Here is a 7,877-nt window from a genome sequence, read left to right as displayed (position 1 = left end):
CCACATTTTACAGCCCACGTGATTCTGGGAGAACACAGAAGGGGGAAGAGGTGGTCTGGCACAAGGTCTACATGAGAAGCACTAATAATATCCCATTTGCTCGTGGAGATGTGATCCTGAAGTGATTTCCTGAAATGAGTTGGTAAGGCTGAGTCTGGGTGGGATTGATGCTAGGAAGCAAAGTCCAGCAGACTCCATAGTCACAACCAAATGGAAGGATGGCTTGAAGAGTGTGTGGGACCACATAGGGAGAGACAGGCCATAGCGGGGAACACGGCAAGTGCAAGGTGATGACCTCCAGGAGTGACACAGGACATGCTCTGATTTAGAACTTTCACTGGAGTGTGGAGCATAAAGGGGGACAGAAAACACAGCTGACTGAGGGCAGGCAAGTCAGGAGGAAGACTCTACGGCAACCCAGACATTCAAATGATAGTTACTGAAAGGGTTTTATGAATAAAAAAATTACTCCAGAGCAGGCAAAAATTTGAATAGCCTGAAATAGGGCAGTGATGTTGGAACTAGAAGGAAAAAGGTAGAAATCTGAGCCATTGAAAAGGAAGTTGATAACCCAGTGGATAGTGGGGAGGGTAAAGAAGCCAAAAAGACTCCTTGGTTTGTGATCTGGGTAACCTTGTGAATGGTACTACTAATTGAGATACTACTTGAACACAGACTAGAAGTTGGGTCTGCGTCATTCTGTTTTGGGTCTGTTCAGGGGGAAGCACGTTAGGATTACATGAAAGGCACAGTAATTCACTGAAGATGAGGATGTGTGTTGGGCTGGTCTTCCCCACTCCTGTGGACCAAAAGGTAAGTCTTATATGCAGATGTAAGTAAAAATAACCTACACATGTGACATTGGATGTCCCCTAGTCTTACTCCCTCACCAAGTTTGATGTCTACAATCCAACGATCAGTACTTTGCATTGTCAGCTTTAAGTTAAACACTTCAGCTTTTGTACTTGCAAGCCTCCTGCAGTGTGTGTGTGTGGGTGGGGGGGTCGGTTGCCATTTCCATCCAACACTTAGCCTGAAGACGGTCCACGGCATTTCTGTGTCACACTTACAATTCGCCACTGATATCAGATATAAGAATAAGACCAGGAGGAAGTGGAGCTAGAAGAACATTTTAGGGGCGCTTGGGAGGCTCAGTCGGTTAAGCGTCCGACCTTAGCTCAGGTCATGATCTCACAGTTTGTGAGTTCAAGCCCCAGGTCGCGCTCAGACAGCTGCTGACAGCTCAGAGCCTAGAGCCTGCTTTAGATTCTGTCTCTGTCTCTCTCTACCCCTTCCCTGCTCACACTCTGTCTCTATCTCAAAAATAAATAAACATAAAAAAAAAAAGAACCTTTCAATCCCACACAATGCAGGGATAGTCAGAGAGACATGTAGGGTTTGCAGACAGAGAGAATAGGACCTTCCTGCGATTATCTTTTCTTCTGTCTTCACAGACTCCTTTTCTGATTTAGAATTGGTATTTCCTTATTAATAACTCGATTCCTGAAATCTCAGGCAATTCCAAACCTATTTCTCCCATCAAAATAAAAAGAATTCATCAGATAGAATCATGAGTCCATTAAGATCGGATGGTACATCTCCATGAAATTGTGATTTACATTGTACAACAGGTTAATAAAAATGGAAGCACTCTGTTGAAAGGGAAATATATCCAAGAATCTTTTAGGGCTATCTAAATTACATGAAATAATATTGCGAGAAAACCTGGAGAGACAGAGAAGGTACTGACTGAGAAAAAAGCACGACCAAAAACCTATAAGCCAATAAAGTGGTGTGGCTCAGAGCTCTAAGTTTTGGGTAGACAACTGAAGCCAGAGAACATTCAGAGCTGCAGACAAACACTTAAATTAGGCATTCTGGTAGAGCAGGGGCTCCCACTGCAACGGCCTGTCCTACAGCTCTTATGAGGTCATTGTCGGTGTGTTGATTAATATGGCTCCTGAGAGCCCCTCCTAGCCAAAAGCTATGGGCTTTACAAGTGGTTCCAAGTGGACCAAAAACACTGCTCATTTCAACCTAGTCCAAAGAGTTCAAGAAAACAGTCATATGTCAAGAACTATGTAATAGTTTCCATATAATTCTGATTGTTTCAAATCATCAAAAACGCTAAAAGGAGTGGTCCCTGTAGCTATAGGATAGTATAGCCTATACTATCCTAAACCCTAAAGGTTTTGGGGCCTAAAACCCTTCCCAAATGCCTTCAGGCTAGTGTTGCTTTTATGTACTTTATTTATGTATACAAACATGAATTCACTTGGCCAGAAAACAGTTTGGAAACCACTAGCTTAAAGGATCGGTATGTCGGACAGAATTAGATGTTCGATGGAAACAAGACACAGAATGGGACACGAAGAGAGAACTGTGGCCACACTGCCCTGAAAAGGGGATGACTTCCTTGACGTGCTACAGCCAGCCTGTAGGTGCCGGCTTCCAAGGAAAAAGGGGGCATGTCTTTCCCTAACTCTGAGTTCAGGGGCTTCACGTTAGCAGCTCAAAACTGGCCACGGTGGGAGTATTTACACCATAGAAACTGGCAAATGCCACACGAATCAGGGCTTTTTCTTTTTTTTCCCTCTCAGACAGCTGGTTATAAACACTTGCCAGCATACCACTGGAACTTAATCCAAAGACAATTTAGCCAGGAAAACTGCCAAAGCCCTGTGAAACTCTGACCAATCGCCTCTGGCCGTGGTCAAGTTAGGGACGTGTGGAAGTTTGTAGAATCCAGAAAGAGGGGAAGGAGTTCTTCTTGGAAAACACACGTTCACTATGTAGTCGGACACACAGCCATAGACCAGGGATCTGAGAATTGACATGGAGAGGCCCATGTGGCAGGCGCTGCTCCGACAAGGAGCGAGAAACCTTTCTCACTCGACCAGACTCCGCATAAAGGAAGGAGTTGGGAGAGCCAAGAAGGTTGGGACTCAGAAGGACCAGTATCCAGGTCATTCTGACAGCTAACTTCTGCTTCTGTTGGAGTCCAAACAAAAGAAAAATGGGCGCCAACAACACATTCCTTAGGTATCACACAGAACTCTCCTAGACCAGGGGTCAGCAAGCCCTGGGTTAAGTGAGTGAGTGACATCACAGAAGCTCTTTCTGAGAGGCTCCAGATGGATATCATCCATCTGGGATGTCTGTGGCTCCCTCCTGACTGAAGCAAAGATTGGAAAATCTCTTCTGCTCCCTTCCTGGGTCCTGAGCCTCTTCAGCAAGATGTGTCATTAACCCTGAAGTGGCTTCCAGCAAAACGCAGGAGAAGTCGAAGCTGTCACACATAGAATGAGAGGCTCTGGCAGCCTAATGGAAGGAAGTTTTGTTCCGTTTTGAGGAAGAAGTTGATCTCTTTGAATGGGTCTGGGACAAGCCTGCCTTTGCCTGACATGCCTCTCTAAATCTTACTGAGCCATATGTGTTTAAGATGGAGGGCCAGCTCAGGCAGCGAACAACAGCACTATGGGGCCACACGGTGTCCTTGCTATTTTCACCAGCTGCCTGGCAACTGGAGTCGCAGTCACTGGGCAGTCAAGCGTGAGACTACAGGCAATGGTGCTTGTTCATCTCAATCCTGAGACCCAAGCTCATTAATTTCTTTAAATATTTTTTTTTAAGTTTATTTATTTTGGGAGAGGGAGAGGAGAGAGAGCAGGGGAGGAGCGGAGAGAGAAACCCAAGCAGGGTCCATGCTTCGCGCAGAGTCCGACGAAAGGCTTGATTTCATGACCCTGAGATCATGACCACGACCTGGGCCAAAATCGGGAGCCGGACACTTGACCAACTGAGCCACTGATGTGCCCCTTTTAAAAATGTTTTTATTTCATCTTTTTAAAGTAGGCTCTACAACCCACACGGGGCTTGAACTCAAAGCCCCGAGAGTGAATCAGATGTTCCACTGACTGAGCCAGCCAGGGACCCCTCTCTGAGAAGCAAGTTCAAAGGCAATGTCCCAAAGAAGGCTGAGTGCAGGCACGTTTTTCCTAGAGGGCGGCAATTTCCCTGATGGCTTACTCTCCAGCAGTATAGTTTGCTTTCTCAAGAAAACATTGACTTTATTATTTAGAAAAAAGATTTGAAGTATGTGAGGACAGCTTTAAGAGCTGCTATTCAAAATAGCTTACTAGTGTAATGTGGACACTGACCAATCACAACAGGTGCTGGCATCAGTTCGAGGTTCCTGGAGACCCCCTGCATGCCAGCCTTTAACTCCTTAGATGCTGGATCGTGAGAGATCGTCCCCAAGCTGGAGCGTGGGTGACTGGGAAGCGGGACGCTCTGGGAGCTGGGGGGGGGGGTACACCAACCACTATGGAAACATTGCAATGTCTTAACAACCAATCAAGCTGTCCCCGTGCATCCTGGCTATGGAAACTTGACCATCCAGGACTTCATGGGCCAAAGGGGAAGAAAAGTCACTTTTGGCCGTGTTTCAGTTTGTATCATTGGTAATCAAGTGCCTGACCTTGTGAGTTTCGGCCTGAAGAACAGGAGTCCAGGATTTATAGTTCTTAAGCACCTGTTAAATTTCAAGCCGTTCCTTTATTTTCCTACCTTTGCGAATCTTTTCTATTTTTTAAGAGCACCCTTTGATGTCACTTTGATGACGTTTATTTATCTTCTCCAAACCTGCGAAGGCACTAGTACCTTTAAGTCGCAAAACGGATTCACGCTCGATGTTCTATATTTAGCAACCAACTGAGAGGAATCTGAGTCTGCACTTAGCCCTAAATAGCTACAAATAAGGGAGTAGCAGCAACATCCCTTCAAAAGCTTCTGTAGGAAGCACGGTGCCAGGGATGGTGGGACATCCCAGGACTTACAGGTGTGCAGGTGAGCTGTAAGTGAACAGGAAATCCAGGTAGTAGCTGATCGAAGAATCCGAGTGGTTTACTACGAAGCAGTTTCCCCACTTTTTCCAGATGGGTTGTAAGGAAACATTTCAGCGTGTTTATCTGTCTGCCCAACCCTATTTAGCAAAAAAAATGATTGCTCTTTGCTTCTTGTTACCATGCTCAGATGATACTATGGCAACCAGGCTGCATAAAAGGGAGGGGGTGGGGGGGGGATGCTGCTTAGCAACTTGAAGATTTTTAAAAGGCAAGTACTCATTTTAACAGCAACAGTTTCTCAAATGCCAGTTTTGAGGAGCGAAAAGAGAGGAACATTAGAGAAAGCGAATGGAATGACACAGTAAAGGAATGAGACTAAGCTCGTGGGAGTTTGGCAGGGTCCCTGCTCACTGATGGGGAAACTGAGGCTCACGGAGGGTGAGTGGCATCCTCAGGGGTGGCCAGTTAGGCAGGGGCAAGGCTGGAACTAACACGCAGACATCCTGATTCCAAATTCCACACTCTTTATCACACCATGCTTTAAAAAAAGAAAAAAAAAAGGAATGAGAAAATCTGAGAGAGAGGAAAAAATTTAAAAACTGTATGAAAGTGTCAACAATGTGAAAAGAGATGGACATCTGTTTTTCAGGTAGAAACTCAATGGAAAGGAGAAAAATACATTTGAATGTATTTATTTAGGGCAAAAAACGGTGACAGGCAGACAGTGCTGAATTCTGGCGTTCCCTGAAAGGACCGCAGGTTGCCTGTTCCTGGAACACAGCATCTGGAGGAATCCCTGGACATTGTAGAGACTCAACGCAGAGGGGCTGGAGGAGAGGGGAGGGCTGGGAAGGGGCGTGGAGGGAAAACGGAGGGCGGAAGCCTTGCTCTGATTTAGGAAAAGACTGTCTGAGTGGGAAACACAGGCCTCAAAATAGATGACCACGTGGTCTCGACCAGGACTAGAACCAAAGGTGGCCGGAGCTCCCACTGCCCTCCTCACAGGCCAACGACGCTCTGCTTCCCAGCTCCTCTGACCCCCCTGCCCTCTGCTTTCCTCTGGAGACGAAGTACTAGGTGACTTAAAAACCAGAGAGTTCAAACACGGAGTCGCTGTGGGGTTAAGCCTGATGCGCGTGTCCAGGAGCGTGTCCAGCAACCGCTGGAAGGTATGTCAGGCGAATGAGCCTTCTCCCAGGCAGACAGACCGGAGTCTCTGTATGATGCCCCGTCCTCAACCGTCTTGGTCGGATCGAAGCCCTACCTCAGGCCCAACCTATTCCAAGCTAGCGGAAGTCCTGTCTCTGCTTCGGGCGCCGGGAGTTGTAGGTGGAGACACGCATGGATGAAAACAGGCTGCTGGCTGAGTTTTCTGCTCTTCGGTCACTCTGTCACTCCATCACTCCACCCCCCCCCCCCCCCCCCCCCCCGCCCTCCACACGGAGGGCTGATCCTGTGCCGGGTGCTCCTCCCCACTGTGCCTTCTGCTGCCCTGCAACGGGAGGACCTCCAGGCCCAGGGATTCCAGGCCCTGGAGCGCGCCTCCTGGAAGAGGCGTCTCCTTGCTTTCCGGGTAATAACACAGCACTGACAAGACAAGTGCGGCTTTGGGCTGCCGCGGTCACAACCAAGTCATGGGCTGGCTCCACTCTGCGTTGTTTCCACTCGCTCCTAATTGTGTGGATGCAGAGTCAGCAAGAAACAGTAAACAGACTGCTTTTTCCTGTATGTAGTTCAACTCAAAGGGTTGTTAGGCTCCTAACGAACCAGCTGCCACCAAACATGAGTTCTAATGAGCCAAGAGTTTGAGGAGTGGGGAAGGGGGGGTGGGGGCGCCGTTCTTATTCAGGACACAAAGACATGAAAGGAGGACACTGACATGAAAGGAGGGATCTTCTGGGTTCTAGTCCTAATTTTGCCACTGGCACTTCCACCCCTTGCGATCACCCCCCTCCCCAGGTGTGCCACATACTCTGGCCATAATGAGTTTTTCTTTTCTTTTCTTTTCTTTTCTTTTCTTTTCTTTTCTTTTCTTTTCTTTTCTTTTCTTTTCATGTCTTTTATTTTTGAGACAGATAGAGTGTGAGTGGGGGAGGGACACAGAGAGGAAGACATAGAATCCGAGGCAGGCTACATGCTGTCAGCCCAAAGCCCAACGCAGGGCTCGAACCCACAAACCATGGGATCATGATCTGAGCTGAAGTCAGAGGCTTAACCGACTGAGTCGCCCAGGCGCGTCCCCTCCTTAAGGAATTTCTTGAGAGCTCCATGAATACTTCCACACATTTGTTCCCCCTGTCCCCCAGTTCATGAGGAGGTGCCCTCACAAGACAATGCATTCGGTCTCGGGCTACTGCAGCTGGGGGTAGTCCTAACTGCCATTTGTGTCATTTTTTTAAAAAGCACAAATCAGGGCCCCTGGGTGGCTCAGTTGATTTTGACTGAGGTCAAGGTCTCACGGTTGGTGAGTTCAAGCCTGGCATCTGGGCTGTGAGCTGACAGTGCAGAGTCGGCTTTGGGATTCTCTCTTCCTCTCTCTCTGCCCCCCCACCCCGCCAGCCAAAAAAAAAAAAAAAAAACTTAAAAAAAATAAAAACCAGAAATTATTTTCAAAGTCGTAATCTCAGTGAATTAAAAAACAACCAGTTTTAGTTGTTTAGATAGCAATATCCCTCTTTTTATAGACAAGGACATGAGGGAAATCGTTTAGCTGGTCTTCTCCAGCTTAACCCGCCTGGGTCACTAGTTGGGAGCTAGTGAGGTTTGGGATAAGGTCCAACTCCAAATCCCCTGCTCTTTAAGGATTTGCAAACCTCCTTCTCTCTCGGCTTACATTAATTAAACCCAAACCTGCCTTTTAGAGCAAAGCAAAACAAATACACCCTCCCTTTCAAATATTGGCCCTCCAAATATGTGAAGGCAGCTACTGGCTCTCCTCCCGGGGCTTTGCTTGCTTCTCACACTTGAAAGTGCACAAGACTCACCTGGGGGAGTCTGTGAAACCTCAGATTCTGATTCACTGGTTCTGGG

Source organism: Panthera tigris, chromosome A1 (genome assembly GCF_018350195.1).
Source record: "Panthera tigris isolate Pti1 chromosome A1, P.tigris_Pti1_mat1.1, whole genome shotgun sequence".
Taxonomy (NCBI): Eukaryota; Metazoa; Chordata; class Mammalia; order Carnivora; family Felidae; genus Panthera; species Panthera tigris.
This window is presented reverse-complemented; position numbering follows the sequence as displayed.